Source organism: Microcaecilia unicolor, chromosome 1 (assembly GCF_901765095.1).
Source record: "Microcaecilia unicolor chromosome 1, aMicUni1.1, whole genome shotgun sequence".
Taxonomy (NCBI): Eukaryota; Metazoa; Chordata; class Amphibia; order Gymnophiona; family Siphonopidae; genus Microcaecilia; species Microcaecilia unicolor.
Genome location: NC_044031.1, coordinates 42,230,045 through 42,248,722, shown reverse-complemented (window position 1 = coordinate 42,248,722; position 18,678 = coordinate 42,230,045).

Below are 18,678 nucleotides of genomic sequence, written 5' to 3'. Positions count from 1 at the left end.
GGAGGACCCCACCCCCCACCAGCTGACCCAAGGTCTTTAAAGTTCTTCTTCGTCCTCCGTGGCTGTGCTGACATCACCGTAGCCATTATGATGTCAACTTCAGAACCCGGGGGAAAAAAACATGCCTCAGCTGATCCATGTCCAGAGGAGGGTCGCTGGGCATGGGTGGCTGGAGGGGGGGCAGGGGAGAGAGGAGGGTCACTGGACATGGGTGGCTGGAGGGGGGCAGGGGAGAGAGGAGGGTCGCTGGACATGAGTGGCTGCAGGGGGGCAGGGGGTTGCTGGACATGGATGGCTGGAGGGGGGGCAGGGGAGAGAGGAGGGTCGCTGGACATGGGTGGCAGGAGGGGGGGGCAGGGGAGAGAGGAGGGTCACTGGACATGGGTGGCTGGAGGGGGGCAGGGGAGAGAGGAGGGTCGCTGGACATGAGTGGCTGCAGGGGGGCAGGGGGTTGCTGGACATGGATGGCTGGAGGGGGGGCAGGGGAGAGAGGAGGGTCGCTGGACATGGGTGGCTGCAGGGGAGCCGAGGAAAACCTTGCTAGCGCCCGTTTCATTTGTGTCAGAAACGGGCCTTTTTTACTAGTGAATAATAATATTATTATTATTATTATTTATTACATTTGTACCCCGCGCTTTCCCACAAAATGCAGGCTCAATGCGGCCTACATAGTAATTTGAAATACAAAGTTAAGAATAGAATTTTCAATAAAACAGTAGCAAAACAACGTAAAGTCGGGCTAGTAGTGTATGATAAGTTGAGCTAGATAATATATGACTAGGATAAAAGAGGGTAGACAGGATAGGATAGTGTAATTTGGGAGAAAAGGGGTAAGGAGGGATAAAATTAAGGAGAGATGGAAAGAGAAGGATGGGGGGTTGGTATTTAAGTCAGAACAGAATTGGGAGTGGATGTACAATTTCATTTTTTAGTTCTGTCAGTTCTCGAGTTTATATCATCCTGTCGAGGTGATTTGCTAATCTTTAGTTTGCCAATTTGCCCTATTACATCTTCCAGGTGGACAGAAATATGTTTCAGTTCCTCTGACCCATCATTATTAACTACCATTTCTGGCATGGATATAGCCCCCACATCTTCCTCAGTGATACCAAATGAAAGAATTAATGTAATCTCTCCACTGTGACCTTGTCCTCCATGAGTACAAATCTAGGGGTCCTTTTACTAAGGTGCGTTGAAAAATGGCTTGCGGTAGTGTAGACGTGGGTTTTGGACACGCGCCGATCCATTTTTTTAGTGCGCCTGTAAAAAAAGGCCTTTTTTGCCGAAAATGGACGTGTGGCAAAATCAAAATTGTTGCGCATCCATTTTGGGTCTGAGACCTTACCGCCAGCCATTGACCTAGCAGTAAAGAATCCAGGCAGTAATGACCTATGTGTGTCAAATGTCACTTGGCGCGCGTCCGTTATGCGCGCCCGAAAATAAAAAACATTTTCGGACGCACATATCGGATGTGTGCCAAAAATGAAATTACCGCAAGAGCCATGTAGTAGTCAGGCGGTAACTCCATTTTGGCGTGCGTTGGGCACTTGTAGACATGCAGCTTAGTAAAAAGGCCCACTAGTGAGGAGACACAAACCCAAGAGAAAGAATGAACTGGTTGTTGCGTATGATTTTTGCCAGTTTCTAGTTTTGCCCTTTGGGGTAGGCACCTGTGCTCTTTCCCTTACCTCTTGTATCCTAGTTATATGGATTTTGTCCTGGTTTTAATTTGCTGTTCAGTTCATTCCCTCCCAGCTGTCTTGTCCAGTTGTGTCTGTGTTTTTGTGTGCGTAGCTACTTTTGTTCAGTTGTGACTGTGTTTTTGCACTTGTAACAATGCCAGGGTTTTAAACCATGTTGTCATTTTTAGTGTTCGAATGGCTGTATATCAGATTTCAATCAAATGATAAAATCGAACTAAATATGAGGCAGGCATAGGAACATGTTCACAGGATGAATGAATGGATCTACGGAATCTTAGCAGAGATTGGGTGGCAACGCCGGTAATTGGGAAACAAAACCAGTGCTGGGCAGACTTCTACGGTCTAAGCCCTGATCATAACTGAACAGATATGGATGGGCTGGAGTGTAAATTTTAAGAGGCTTTGATGTTAGCTTCAGAACTTTTAGTACAAAAACAGTGCTGAGCAGACTTCTACGGTCTGTGCCCTGAGAATGGCAAGGACATATAAAGTATCACATACCATGTAAAATGAGTTTATCTTGTTGGGCAGACTGGATGGACCATTCAGATCTTTATCTGCCGTCATTTACTATGTTACTATATGGGTGATCCTACAAGACCATCCATTGCTGCTCTCCCAACTGCATGTACCTTTGAAGGCCCTCCAGCAGCTATTACATAAGTACATAAGTATTGCCATACTGGGATAGACCAATGGTCAATCAAGTCCAGCGTCCTGCTTCCAACAGTTGTCAATCTAGGTTACAAGTACCTGACAAGATCCCAAAACAGTACAATACATTTTATGCAGCTTATCCTAGAAATAAGCACTGGATTTTCCCCAAGTCCATCTTGATAATGGCTTATGGACTTTTCTTTTAGTAAGCTTGCCAAACATAGTAACATAGTAGATGACGGCAGAAAAAGACCTGCACGGTCCATCCAGTCTGCCCAACAAGACAACTCATGTGTGCTACTTTTTGTGTATACCGTACTTTGATTTGTACCTATGCTCTTCAGGGCACAAACCGCATAAGTCTGCCCAGCACTATCCCTGCCTCCCAACCACCAGACCCGCCTCCCAACCACCGGCTCTGGCACAGACCGTATAAGTCTGCCCAGCACTATCCCCGCCTCCCACCACCGGCTCTGGCACAGACCGTATAAGTCTGCCCAGCACTATCCCTGCCTCCCACCACCAGCTCTGGCACAGACCATATAAGTCTGCCCAGCACTATCCTTGCCTCCCAACCTCCAGTCCCGACTCCCACCACTGGCTCTGGCACAGACCGTATAAGTCTGCCCCACACTATCCCCGCCTCCCAACCTCCAGCCCCGCCTCCCACTGCCGGCTCTGCTATCCAATCTCGGTTAAGCTCCTGCTAGGCTAACTGCTTTTACCACATTCGTTGTCAACAAATTCCAGAGTTTACTTACACGCTGAGTGAACGAAATATTTTCTCCGATTTATTTTAAATTTACTACTTTGTAGCTTCATTGCTTGCCCTCTATTCCTAGTATTTTTGGAAAGAATAAACAAATGATTCACATCTACCCATTCCACTCCACTCATTATTTTATAGACCTCTATTATATCTCCCCTCAGCTGTCTTTTCTGTAAGCTTAAGAGCCCTAGCTCATAGGGAAATCCCATCTCATTTGTCATTTCCGTCGCCCTTCTCTGTACCTTTTCTAATTCCACTATATCTTTTTTGAGATGCGGTGACCAGAATTGCACATAGTATTCGAGGTGCAGTCGCACTATGGAGCGATACAAAGGCATTATAAAGAGGAGAAGGGATGATATATTTCCTTACTATGTACCCTGGAGGTTCTTTCAGATGACTTTATTCTAGTTCATGCTGAAAAACACACAAAATATTTGTACGTAATGTCAACTTCCTTGTTTTTTTTTTTTTTTTTTTGTTACATTTGTACCCCGCGCTTTCCCACTCATGGCAGGCTCAATGCAGCTTACATGGGGCAATGGAGGGTTAAGTGACTTGCCCTGAGTCACAAGGAGCTGCCTGTGCTGGGAATTGAACTCAGTTCCTCAGTTCCCCAGGACCAAAGTGGACCACCCTAACCACTAGGCCACTCCGTTTTCTCTTCTCCTCCTTCCAGCAAACAGTGGGCATGAGTCATGCTCCATATATTTTCTTCCATTGTTTTATAGTTACAAAATACATCTATATAGGTAGTGCTTTTAAGCCGTGTCAAGTGGATTCATATAATTAGAATTAGAATATTTATTTATAAACTGCCTTTATCCAAGGCGGGAATACAAAAGACACCTAATAAAAATACAAACAAGGGCACGTTCAAACAGTGAGAAATCTTTGTAACACAGATCCAAAAAAATAACAGCGTGTAATAAGTCTGAGAGTTAAAAAGAGCAGCAAAAATCAAGCAGGCAAGCAAAACAGTCTCTCAAATTATTTTTGAAGGAAGGAAGCCGCGATTCAGTCTTTAGTTGTAAAGGCAGTTTTCCATTCTACCGGTGCTGTCTCAGAAAACGCACTGGCTCTAGTCATGGAAGACACAGATATAGCCCAGCTTATGGACGCTCTCTCATCTTTTTCACTCTTGCATAAATCCCATTTAAGATTTAGACCCTCTTACAGCATTGAAACTGTCACCACCACTTTAATTTCCATCTTCAAAAAAGAAATTAGCTTTGGTAATAAATTAATCCTGATTCAATTTGACATGTCAAGTGCATTCGACATGGAGGACTGTGACATACTACTAAATATATTAGATCACTTTGGATTAAGTGGGAATGTCCTTCAGTGGTTTCATGGTTTCCTTCAGTTCAGATATTGTCAAGTAAAGGTGGCTGATTCTGTCTCTCCTCCTTGATCATCTGATTGCGGAATGCCCCAGGGCTCCCCCCTCCCCCATTCTATTCAATGTAATGATGGCACCTTTGGGTAGCAGGCTTGAATCGGCAGGATTTAATACTTTTATATATGCAGATGATGTCACTATATACTTACCATTTAATTAATGCATCTCTGAAATGTTGATCCGAATCAAATCTGGACTTGAGATTATGGAATCTTGGACTTCCGAGTTCAAATTGGAGTGGCCTAGTGGTTAGGGTGGTGGGTCTTTGGTCCTGAGGAACTGAGTTCAATTCCCACTTCAGGCACAGGCAGCTCCTTGTGACTCTGGGCAAGTCACTTAACCCTCCATTGCCCCATGTAAGCCGCATTGAGCCTGCCATGAGTGGGAAAGCGCGGGGTACAAATGTAATAAAATAGATACTATTGGAGATTCTACATGGAATGTTACTACTATTTGAGATTCTAGATGGAATGTTGGTACTATTGGAGATTCTACATGGAATGTTGCTATTCCACTAGCAACATTCCATGTAGAAGGCTGCGCAGGCTTCTGCTTCTGTGAGTCTGACGTCCTGCACGTACGTGCAGGACGTCAGACTCACAGAAGCAGAAGCCTGCGCGGCCACATTTGTGATCTGCAAGGGCCGACTTCTAGTGGAATAGCAACATTCCATGTAGAATCTCCAATAGTAGCAACAGTGGAGGAGTGGCCTAGTGGTTAGGGTGGTGGACTTTGGTCCTGAGGAACTGAGTTCAATTCCCACTTCAGGCACAGGCAGCTCCTTGTGACTCTGGGCAAGTCACTTAACCCTCCATTGCCCCATGTAAGCCGCATTGAGCCTGCCATGAGTGGGAAAGCGCTGGGTACAAATGTAACAAAAATAAATTTAAACTTAACATAAATATAACCAAGTTCCTGGTCATTACCAATCTATTTGATTCTACTCCTTTCAATTCATTTACTAGTAATCAAATATCCTATCCAGTCGAAGCCACACTAAAGATTCTAGGTGTAACAATTGATCAACAGCTTACATTTGAGCAACATGCAAACAAGGTCATCGTCAACATTCTGGACCCTCTGGAAGCTTAAACACATCAGATCTTACTTTCCATCTGGTATCCCCAGTCTCCTTATTCAATCCTTAGTTCTCTCCCAGTTGGCTGTTTATTCAAGTTGCAAGGAACGAGTCCGCAAAAGACTCCAGACTGCTCAAAATACAGCCACCCAATTTATTTATAAAGTTCTACATTTTGAAAGAGTCTTCCCTCTATTAATTAGATTGCATTAGCTCCCTGGTAAAGCTAGGGGTACATATCTTAAACGAAATAATATACGGATTAGCTCCAGATTATATGTACCATCCAATAGAACTACTTTCACATAATGATTTCCTTGGAGCCAAAGATTTCCTCAGACTCCGCCCGCCGAGTGTTAAAATGTCTGCTACAAATCAGTACTTTCCTTAGATTTCTCCTACATCAGAGCGCTCTCCCTAAACCTGTTAGATTCCATTCTAATTATATGCAATTTCTAAAGAAGTTAAAAACTCATCTGTTTACAAATTCATTTCAAATTTCTTCACATTTTAGTCTTAAGTTTTTTGATCTAATTAACTGGTTGATAACCTTATGTTCTGCCTGTATTATTTATGTCTTTCTCAAATTGTACATTGTTGTAACCCTTCTATTAATCTGTTATTCCTTGTTACTCAATCCACCGTAGTTTTTCATTCTCTATGTTAATTCAATCTATATTGTAAGCCACATTGAACTGATGGCTTTTGGGGATAATGTGGGATATAAATGTCACAAATAAATACATTCCAAATGAAAATGTTGGAGAGAAGGAACTACCAGATTACACTGCTTCTGCAACCGTAGCATACTGGCTCATAGCGCACCACAGTCTTCTTCAAGTAAGAGGGTGAACCCTGGTACAATGCACAGTGGGTAAGCAACATGGGCAGACTGACTATTCAGGCAACCAAGCAGTGCCCAAGGGCCCAGAGGCTCTGCCTGAATGCCCGCTGCACACTACCGCCCTCCCTGGTCCTACTTTTAAAGGCGCACTGCTGATCTAGTGGCCTCTGCGGGGGTAATATGTTCTTTCCTGCCCGTTGTGCTGCTGCTATTCCCCCTGCCTGGCACCGTCGTACTTTAAAAATGGCAGCTGAGACACCCTGCGAAAGTCTCACGAAACTGTCAAGACCCACAAAACTACCACGGGAAGTCTCAGCCGCCATTTTGAAAACATGGCGGTGCTGACAGGCAAGAGGATAGCAGCAGCGCAGTGGGCAAGAAAGAACATGCTCTCCTCCCCCCCCCCCCCACCCTCGCAGAGACCACTAGACCACCAGGGCTCTTCAGGTAGGACCGGGGCAGCAGGGATGTCGGCTGCGGCAGTAGGGGGGGCATCAGAGTGGCAGTAGGGGGTGTCTCGGGCAGCAGCCGGGCAGGGGGCACAGACCACCCTTAGTGCCCGGGGATCCAGACCACTCTCAGTCTGTCCCTGGTAAGCAACAACAGTTTATACAAAAGGTGGAACTTCACAGTCAGCCATTTCAAATGTTTAAGATAGAGATTCACATGATCTGATCTAGATAATCCAAATATGAACCGCACTGCTGAACTTTGTGCTACCTGAAATGCCTGTATACAAAAATTGGGCAACCCCAAATAGATCACATTGCAGTAATCCAAACTTCCCAAAAATCATAGCTTGAACCACCTTCTAATCACCCCACAATAGTAATGGTTTCAATTTACATAGCATACGCATTTCAAAGTACACGGTACAGACTCAAGCTTACACTTGAGTTCTAGAAGAAAACCGTAGTATCCAATAAAACTCCCAAGATTTTTACTTGCAAAGACTTATTGAATTTTACCCCCAACAATAACAAGTTGGTGAGCAATGACAATAGATGAATCATGAACAACATACATAACCTCTGGGTTTTTGAGGTTTTTTTTTAAATATTTAATTGCAATGGATTTTGAGTCATCCATGTAAGAATGGTATCCAGAGTATCTGGAGTTCAGTTAAGGCTACAAGGTAGGAGCAAACCCAACTCTTATTTCCTGCTGTGAGCATTCTTTAGAAATGGGATAGCAAGAAATAATGAGAGCTTCAGGCTTATGTCTCTAGATGTGTTCATTCCTTTGTGGTTTCCTTGTTTACAATCATTGCTAATGTTGGCAGCCTCCAACTATGTATATGTAGGAAAGAAATTTGAGTGTGGGCACATTTCCCAGTGTATCTAATAAAAATGTTGTGGAAGGTGGTAGAATGTTAGTCGGAGTGAGATGTTTGAAGTCAGAACTTCTATTATGGAATAACCTTTTTGGATTGTAGGGTAAGAGAATCAGCAATAGGGCTTTTATCTGTGGCGGGTGAAACTCCAATGTCTAGTGCCTTGTGTTGACCTTTGAAAGGGGTTTTTGTGAGGCCATTACAATAGAACGAAGATTAACAAGATATGCTAGACCAGGGTCCAATGAATGTTGTCCCTTTATACAGCAGCCAGGCTTATATTTGGAAAAACGTTTTGAAAGCGCTAAACCCCTCCGTGAAAAACTGCATTGGCTCCCAATCAAAGAACATATTACTTTCAAAATCTGCACCCTGGTTCATAAAATTATCTACGGCAATGTCCCGGCCTACATGGCACACCTCATAGACCTACCAACCAGAAACTCAACAAGATCAGCACGAACATACCTAAATCTTCACTACCCAAACAGCAAAGGCCTCAAATACAAATCGACGTATGCACCCAGCTTTTCCTATTTAAGCGCACAACTATAGAACGCTCTGCCAAAAATAGTAAAAACAACGTACGACCACCTCAAGTTCCGGAAAGAACTAAAAACAAACCTGTTTGGGAAGGCATATCCCACCGATCCAACATAAAAGACTGACTACCTGCAACACAACAAAAGTAAAGATCGTATTGGACACACCCAATTTCCCCCTTCCTCCCTAAGTTCCCCATTATATCAACCATATATGAGCCCTATTCTAATGTAATAACACCTTGTATTTGTTCATACCGGAACTGGTGAATGCCATTACGGTACTCTGTAAGCCACATTGAGCCTGCAAATAAATAAAAAATAAATTTATGGTCAGTACGGCTGTCATGCAGTTAGATCTGCATTTCAAGATTCAATTTATTATTGATATACTGCTTATCGTGGTCACAGCTAAGTAGTTTTTCAGATACAAAAGCAACAATCAATGAGAGTAAAATGAACAAAGCAAGAGAGAAAGAGAAAAGGAAAAAAGAAGAAAATTAGACTCTGTCAATCAGGAAAAGAGAAGAAAATTTGTCTTACAAAACAAATCACAATCTGTTATTGACAGAGTTAAATAGTCTTGACATTGCAGGCTGTTTTAAACTGGCTCACTGATTTTCTAACCGGACTAGTAGGGTGAACTGGGGAACTGAAATTTTGATGTCTAGGATGATCAATTGTGGGATCCCCAATCCCCTCCCCATATTATTTTTAAATACTTTTGGATTAACCTGTAGGAACTGGGGGTGTCTTTTTTTTTTGTTTATTGTTTTCCTATGTGGATATCATTGTAGTACTGATTTTCTTTTGAGTACTCTGGAGCAGACGTATGAGCTGTTAGAGGATGCTTTTAGCATCACTCAGAAATGGATGATTGCAAATTATCATAAGATGAACCCCATCAAGACTCCTTTACTGTGCATAGGGAGATCAGATAAGATGTGTCCTCAGAAACACCTGGGAGTTTTGAGTCACTGGCTTAAAAAACCTGAAATTATCGGGAATCCCTTTGGATTTGGACCTTTCAGTGGAAGAACAGGTAGGGAATGTTGTGAGAAAGGCTTACTAGAAACTTCAACTTATCTTGCAAATAGAATCTTGTCTGCCTGCTGATAAAATGTACAGTGGCTTCGCTAGACAGAAATATTTAGGGTGGCAACAGGAAGGCAAGCTAGGTATGGAGGGAGGCAAGCCTAAGTGTCACTTCCATATATCATAACCCTCTTGCCCACACCTTTAGACAAGCTATAAGATACTATAAGAAAAAGTCCCAACGGTCTTCTGTGGATAAAGAATCTCCCCCAGCTAGTTTCAGCCACCCAGTAAAACTACCATTGTAACTGACAGTATTATTCCACAAATTTCTCTGTATGGGAGTGAAGTTTAGATTCTACAGTGCTCGTCAGGGACGCCCTTCGTTTTTCCATTATTGGCCGAGGACGTCCATCTCTTAATCAAGCCCCAGTCCCGTCTTCACTACGGTGCCGACACGCCCCCATGAACTTTGGCCATCCCCACATCGGAAAGCAGTTGAGGACGCCCAAAATCGGCTTTCGATTATGCCGATTTGGGCGACCCTAAGAGAAGGACGCCCATCTCCCGATTTGTGTCGGAAGATGGGTGCCCTTCTCTTTCGAAAATAAGCCTGACAGTCTCCTTTCATTGCCAGATACTCTGTGAAATAACACAAAACCACGCACAAACACACTCTGAACCTATATAGCAAATTTATCTAACCACAACAGCCCTACATATGAAAATGTACAGTAAATATTATACCAGTCCCTAGAGCACCAATATACCTGCTGCTCAGAAATGAAAACAAACTCTTACTGCTAATCATTTCTATGGTGCCACTAGACATACACAGTGCTGTACACATTATATGCAGGTCCTTTCTCTGTCCCTAGAGGGCTCACAATCTAAGTCTTTGTACCTGGGGCAATGCAGGGTTAGGTGACTTGCCCAAGGTCACAAGGAGCTGCAGTGGGAATGGAATGCAGGATGCCAGGATCAAAACCCATTTCACTAACCATTAGGCCACTCCTCCACTCCTAAAGAATGGGGTATAACAAATTAGAAATGGTAATGTGCAGACAAACAAATGAAATGGGAACTCTGCATGCAGTGCAAAACTAAAAACAACCATAAAGAAGCAAATGCATTTCCTCTTATATTGTGCCAATATAAAAAATAAAGGGATGCGCATTTCCCAAAGCAGACACTTTCCAATCATTAGATATTTAAAATAAATTTATTTTTGACTTTTTTAGTTTTGTTGTCTGGGCATTTTATTTTTCTAATGGGATTGGTCTCAGTCTCTTTTTCTATACTTTCCTTCTGTCATTTTTCTCCTCCCAGTGTCTCCTTTCCATTTCTTTTTTTCCCTTCCTTCTCTACATCTGTCCAACGTTGATCTTTCCTTTATATCTTTTTTTAAAATTCTTTCTTCTCTTCCTCTCCATTCATTCTCCAAACCTCCTTCTCCTCACCTGTCTGCTAACTACCAGCTTTCCATCTCCCACCACTCTCACCCCTTCCCCAACTCTTCTAATTTTGTCTTTTACTCACTTCCTAGCCCTCCATTTCCATCCTCTATACTCAGCTTCTCCCTAGCCTTCATCAATCTTCCTCTAACTCATTCTTGCATCAGCCCAGTGTCTTCTGAATGTACTCTTCCTGATATCAAGCCCATTTCTTCTTTCTCTTATCTCCCCTACCCATCCTTCCATGCTCCCTCCTCCAATTCCTCTCATGTCCCATTTCAACATTCTTGCATCCCTTTCACAGTCCCCTGTTATTTCTACTCCTTAACCCGTTCCTAGCCTCTCCAGATCTTTCTTACTATCTGTCCATCCTTCCCTTCAGATACCTTTCCCCATCCTTCACTTCTAGAGACTCTTTCCTCTTCATACTTGCTCACCTCAGACATTAGTACTCCCCCTTTCCCCTCCCTCCCTTCAGACACTCTTCTCTAACTCTCCCCTTGACACTTGCTCTCTTCCTTGCTCTAGACACTCTAGACACACATTCCTCTTCTCACTTACTTCTTCCCCCTCTCAATTGTTTCCTCCCACTCAGGGCTGCCAAAAGACATAGCCGGGCCCGGGGAAGAACCGGACCACCGCAAGCCACTCCCCCACTCTCACCACCACTGCTGCTCGCCGGCCCGCCCCGTTACCCATCTGTCTTTGCCTCCAAGGGGGGGCCCGGGCCTGGTAAGCCACTTCTTGCTTGCCTGCTCCCATAGTCTGCCCTCTCCTACTCCTGTCCGTGCTGAGAGTCAGGACCCGGTTGATTGCTTTAATGTGATATTGTGCTATTTTTCCCACTTACCTTCTCCCATCTAGGTTCTTCTTACACCTTCTTCCTTCCCTTTTGGGCCAATGATCAGAAGCAAATGCAGCATAGTACGTTAGCTATGAGACCTCAGCTGCCAACACGACTTACCCTATTCTCTTGCACCAATTTTCATTTTCTCCCCACCCCTTCCACCCTCCCCCTCCTCCCCCCTTCCCTCCGGAGACTTACTACATGGAATGACCAATTACCCAACTGGTGTTATTGTTCAAGTGTCCTCGTGCTGGTTAGTTTTGAGATATCCTCTATGTTTGATGTTTGCTGATATATGTTTTTGATGTAGTGTATTTTTATTGATACAGTTTGTTCAGGGCTACACTTGTGTATTTCTCTTGCCAATAAAGACTATTAACAAAAAAAAAAAAGCAAATGCAGGCACTAGAGGCTGTTAGCGCCATATTAGCGCCGGTGCTTACTACTGCCCCATGATCAGAGCCCACGAGCATGTGAAACAACGCGCTCGCGGCTCTGAATGCAACTAGCATGCAAGTGCATACAAAACAGGGCTCTTAGCGCAAGTAGAATGCAAATACATGTTAAATGTATTTCTCCCCAATGATCAGTGTGCAGCACGCCAAAAATTGGAGCGCTGTCCATGGCAAACCCTGTGCCAGCTCAGAGTTGGTGTTAAGGTTTGCAGATCATTGGGGAGGAATGGTGAGCCCTGTCCAGCATGCATTTGCATGCTAGCAAGCCCCCCCCCCCATTACCCCCAATGCAGAAGCTCCCCCTGCAGGAGCAGGAACCCTGACCCTCCCCCCTCCCCCCAGCGACATGGGGGCTGGACGTCCCTGGTTTTTCAGCGTCATTTACTGAATTTAGTTCATAGTGCTTAGAATATGCTAAGACCACTTTGCTATGTTTGGTCCAGTCTAACAGACTGAAAGAACAACTGATGCTAGTGTCACCATTTCAAAAGACAATTCGAAATCAGAAGTTTTTCAGCTCTCTATTCCCAGTGCTTGGAGTTAAAATATGAAAGTCTTTACCTATTGTATGAAGCAAAACAGCAAAGATGACTCAAAAGCAATGGACGATGCTTCGGATGAGAAAAACTGTTTATTAAGGATGATCGAGACTCGACAGCTGTGTTTCGGCCGACTAGGCTTTCAAACTGTGGGTTCATAGGAGCTAACTTTTCAAAATTATTGGGGGTGCTAAGCCCAGTGGAAATAACCCCTCCCTGGACACATACAAGGAATTTTCTCAATATTGGGGGTGCTCAAGCACCCACAGAGTCGGCTCCTGTGTGTGGGTTCACTATCAAAGTTCTACAGCTTGCAATAGCTCTTGTTCTACTTTGGCACACAGAGCGCATCAACTTGTTGTATAGATACACTGACGACAAATATTTCAAGTGGATGATTTTATTTAACACAAAGAGACTCCTGATGAAGGTCTAGTCAGTTGAAACACAGCTGTGTCGAGTCTCGATCATCCTTAGTAAACAGTTTTTCTAATCTGAAGCGTTGTCCATTGCTTTTGAGTCATCTTCATGGTTTTGCTTCATACTCTTGCAGAGATTTGTTTCTTCTGTGTGTGCATTACTCTTTACCTATAGCCGTCAGAGCAGAAAACAGCTACCTTAGCTAAAAACCTCTCTTCCCAAAGACTGCATCATAATAATCCATTGGACTTCTACCCCCTACTACCATCCATTATCCTTTCCTATAATGTTTTTGGTCTCATGCGTTACACCAATGGTCTCTAATTGTTCTCATACCTCACACTAACATTATCGGCTTTTGTCTCACCTAGAATGTAAACCACACTGAACCCTGGAAAGGGGATATTAGCGGTATACAAGAATTGATTTGATAAGAAGTATAAAAATCACATGGAAAAAAATCATCCTCATCTTCCTCCTCGTCATCATCAGGTTTTATACCACCTTCATGGATAAATCCATTCAAAGTGGTTTACATTAAAAAACTAAAATAATTAAGATAGGTTTAGAAAAAAAAAGGACAGCCACAAATACAGGTCCTAATCTACTAGTGTATCCTACAAGTTTTGGAAGGAAAAAGTTTTTAAAACTCTTCCAGAACAAAGTTTAGGTTGGCATTTAGAAACATAGAAACATGACGGCAGATAAAGGCCATATGACCCATCCAGTCTGCCCATCCTCTGTAACCCCTAATTCTACCTGTTCCTAAGCGATCCCACATGCTTATCCTATGCCTTTTTAAATTCTGGAACAGTCCTAGACTCCACCACTTCCACCAGGAGGCCATTCCACGCCTCCACCACCATTTCTGTGAAATAATATTTCCTTAGGTTACTCCAAGTCTATTCCCTCTTAACTTTGTCATATGCCCCCTCATTCCAGAGCTCTCCTTCATTTGAAAAATGCTCTCTTCCTGTACATAAATGCCCTTGAGATATTTAAACTTTTCTATCATGTCTCCTCTCTCCCTCCTCTCTTCCAGCATATACATGTTGAGGTTCATAAGCCTGTCCCTATAATTTTTGCATTCAAGACCGCTTACTAATTTCGTAGCCGCCCTCTGGACCGACTCCAACCTGTTGATATCTTTCCGTAGGTGCAGTCTCCAGAACTGCACACAGTACTTCAAATGAGGCCTCACCAGAGACTTATACAATGGCACTATCACCTCCTTTTTCCTGCTGGTCATGCCTCTCTTTATGCACCCAAGCATACTTCTGGCTTTGACCTTCGCTTTTTCTACCTGTTTGGAAGCTTTAAGGTCATCAGACACAATCACCCCCAAGTCCTGCTGTTCCTTCGTACACTGAAGCACTTCACCCCCCTATACTGTACTGTTCCCTTGGATTTTTGCGACCCAAGTGCATGACCCTGCATTTTTTGGGATTAAACCTTAGTTGCCAAATATTGGTCCATTCGTCTAGCTTCGCTAGGTCCTTTCTTATGTCATTCACACCCTCCAGGGTGTCCAGCTCAGTTCTTCTGTTAACTTATTCCAGTAATAAGGGCCTAATGCATTAAGGGGTTCTTTTACAAAGGCATACTAGTGTTTTTAGTGCTCGCTAAAAATAAGCATGCGCTAAACGCTAGAGACGCCCATATATTCCTATGGGCATCTCTAGTGGTTAGGGTGCAGTAATGATTAGCATGAGCTAACAACGCTATTACGCCTTTGTAAAAGACCCCCTAGAGGCTGTATTCAGTAAATGGCGCTGAAAAAGCAGCGCTCATTGGTGTTCTATAAAGGACTCTCTGAGATGAATGCCTAGTGGGGGGGATTCACATGCTCAAATTTGGGCCCAGGGACTTACACCAACTGAAACCTGGTGTAAATCCTGGCATGCAAGTTTGGCGTGGATCCCCGGAATTCTGTAACACTGCACGCATCTTTTGTGAATGCCCCTGATCCCCCCCCCCCCCTTTTGGGTTATGCACAAGAAGATTTGGGTGAGGATCTTTATAGAATCACACGCAAATCCAAATTAGTTCCAATAAATGTAAAAAAAAAACGGTGTTAACAGCAATTTATTGATTGTTACCGGCTCATTATCTAATTTATTTGGGTGCCATTTATAGAATCCGGTGGTAGAAGCTTTATTTCTCCATTTCATTCAAGGGCAAAGTTCTAAAGATGGAATTTCCAATAATGTAGAGCATCCTTCTCGATCTATCTGCTGCTTTTGACACTGTTGATCACAGCCTACTCCTTGATACGCTGTCCTCACTTGGATTTCAGGGCTCTGTTCTTTCCTGGTTTTCTTCTTTTCTCTCCCAGCGTACCTTTAGTGTATACTCTAGTGGCTCCTCCTCTACTTCTATCCCACTGTCAGTTGGTGTACCTCAGGGATCTGTCCTGGGACCTCTTCTTTTCTCCATCTATACTTCTTCCCTTGGTACTCTGATCTCATCCCATGGTTTTCAGTATCATCTTTACGCTGATGACTCCCAGATCTACCTCTCCACACCAGAAATCTCAGCCGAAATCCAGGCCAAAGTATCAGCCTGCCTGTCTGACATTGCTTCCTGGATGTCTCAGCGCCATCTGAAACTAAACATGACCAAGACCGAGCTTCTCATCTTTCCCCCTAAACCAACCTCTCTTCCTCCCCCATTCTCTATTTCTGTGGATAACACTCTCATCCTTCCTGTCTCATCAGCACGTAACCTTGGGGTCATCTTCGACTCCTCCCTCTCCTTCTCTGCACATATTCAACAGACTGCTAAAACCTGTCATTTCCTTCTCTATAATATCAGCAAAATTTGCCCTTTCCTTTCTGAGCACACTACCAGAACCCTCATCCACACTCTTATCACCTCTTGCTTAGACTATTGCAACTTGCTCCTCACAGGTCTCCCACTTAGCCATCTTTCTCCTCTTCAATCTGTTCAAAATTCTGGTGCACCACTAATATTTCACCGGTGTCGTTATGCTCATATTAGCCCTCTCCTCAAGTCACTTCATTGGCTTCCTATCCATTTTCGCATACAGTTCAAACTCCTCTTATTGACCTATAAGTGCATTCACTGTGCAGCTCCTTAGTACCTCTCCACTCTCATCTCTCCCTACATTCCTCCCCAGGAACTCCGTTCACTGGGTAAATCTCTCTTATCTGCACTCTTCTCCTCCACTGCTAACTCCAGACTCCGTTCCTTTTATCTTGCTGCACCATATGCCTGGAATAGACTTCCTGAGCCAGTACGGCAAGCTCTATCTCTGGCCGTCTTCAAATCTAAGCTAAAAGCCTACCTTTTTGATGCTGCTTTTAACTCCTAACCCTTATTTACTTGTTCAGAACCCTTATGTTATCATCCTCACTTTAATATTCCCTTATCTCTTGTTTGTCCTGTTTGTCTGTCCTAATTAGATTGTAAGCTCTGTCGAGCAGGGACTGTCTCTTCATGTTCAAGTGTACAGCACTGTGTACGTCTAGTAGCGCTTTAGAAATGTATTTATTTATTGCATTTGTATCCCACATTATCCCACCTATTTGCAGGCTCAATGTGGCTTACATAGTTTTGTTATGACATTGTCATTACAGAATATCAGATACAGTTAGTAGTGTGTAAAGATTAAGTAGGGAAGAAAGAGGAAGTGATTAGGCGGGTGATAGTAGAAGTGGATTTTCATAACTAGTTGGGTTGGGAAAGTGAATTAGTGAAGCTGTTGGTTCTCGTTGTAGGCCTTGTTGAAGAAGTACTGTATGTCTTCAGAGATTTGCGAAAGTTATGATAATGATAAGTAGTAGTAGTAGTAGTAATTGTCCTTGTCCCTTAATGCAGGTTCCTGACTAGCCGTTTCCATAGGATCTGTGCCTTTAAGACAGATTCAGAGCTCTGGCTTGATTTTTCTTTTTGTTTGCAGCAGCAGGGGCTTCAGGGACAAGGGTGGTCTGAAGATCTCATGCTCAGGCCGCTTCAAGGAGAAAAAAAAGCTGCAGAACCCCAGGAGGGACAAGGCCCTGCTGCCACAACTTGCTTCACTGACAATGCTGGCGGCTGGAAGTGAAACTCGATGCTCCCGGTAAATGCAGGGATTTGGTTTTTTTTTTACTGTGGGAACAAAGCTTTTTACCGTTCCCACGGTAAAAAAAAACAAAACCTGCCTTTACCGCAAGCATGGAGTTCCGCTTCCAGCCGCCGGCTCCCCCACACAGCCTGACTTGTTCTTCTTGCCCCAGTAATGCTCCTAGGTGTCATAAGAAGAGGGGGCCATGATTGGTCCTTATTTTGGCTAAATTTCCCACCACAGTTAAATAGCTTGTGGCAAGGGTGGGACATTTTGTGGGTTTAGCAGTGTGTGGTGAAGAGTGGTGGGCGATTGGCGATATAGTCAGTGTACTGATTTTCAGTGAGTGTGAGGCGAGCTGTGCATGAGCAGAGAGGAGCATAATTGAAGGAGGACAGAGCTGGGAGGATCATGGCTGGAGACCGGGAATAAGGCTGTTCCAATCCTACACAGTATCCTATTTTAATGTACACTCTCTAAAATGGCTCTGTCACAGGCACCGCCCCTCCCCCCAGCCCTGCCCCCCATGTCGAGCTTCCTCCCCCTGAGGATTGTGTGTTTTAAATTGTCATCTTGGAGACCTGATGGCAAGGCTTCCTTACAGTGAGTGACCTATTCTTCTGTAATCTGTGTTTAAAATGGCTCTGTCATAGGCACCTCTCCTCCCAGCCCTGCCGCCAGGGCTGTGCCTAGGGTCTCTGGTGCCCCCCTGCAGACTATTAGTTGGCACCCCCCCCCCTCTCCTTTCTCTCTTCTCCCACCCTGCTCCCTTTTTCAGTCCATTACCATAAAAGGTGAATGGCAAGTTGAAGAACAGCAGGCAGAGGGAGCACAAGATGCAAAGGAAATAGGAGCTGAAAGATGGGAATGGGAGGCTATTTGATAGAACAAATTTTAGAGAGTTTCAAAAGGATTGTGAAAATGGCACAATTGGGAGGAGACCCAAGCGCTGCACGCGGGAAGGTAGCAGCGCATGCGCATAGGCGCCAACGCAGTACGGTACGGTTCATTTTTTAAATTTTTAAATAGAACTCGATTGGCACGGCGCCCTTGAAGGCAGGCACCCCCCCCTGCGGTGCTTACCCCGCTTACTGGGTTGGCACGGCCCTGCCTGCCGCCAACTTTTGGGCTTTGATTCCCACTGTAGCTCCTTGTGACCCTGGGTGTCATTCTGTAGTCTAGTTATAACAACTCAAGCCCTTTCTGGCACCTTTGTAAGTGGTAAAGCAAAGGAGAAGTGTTTTACATGAGCATCAATGGTAAGAGATATATGTTACCTAAACTGTATCAAAAGTGAATTCAGCTTTGAGGCCTCATCAATCAGGTGAACTGGCTATGAGATCTCTTATAGCCTCCAGCTATTTCAGATCTGCAGCAGGAACTGTGAGATAATCCTCTGCCTCTTAAGCTGTAATCATTTTTTTGTTTTAAAAGCTAATGAATTTCTCATTTTGATTTTATTTGTACTCCAATTAAAAGTAAAAATATGAAGAGAAAACAATAAACAAAAAACAGTGAACACCTTTGTAAG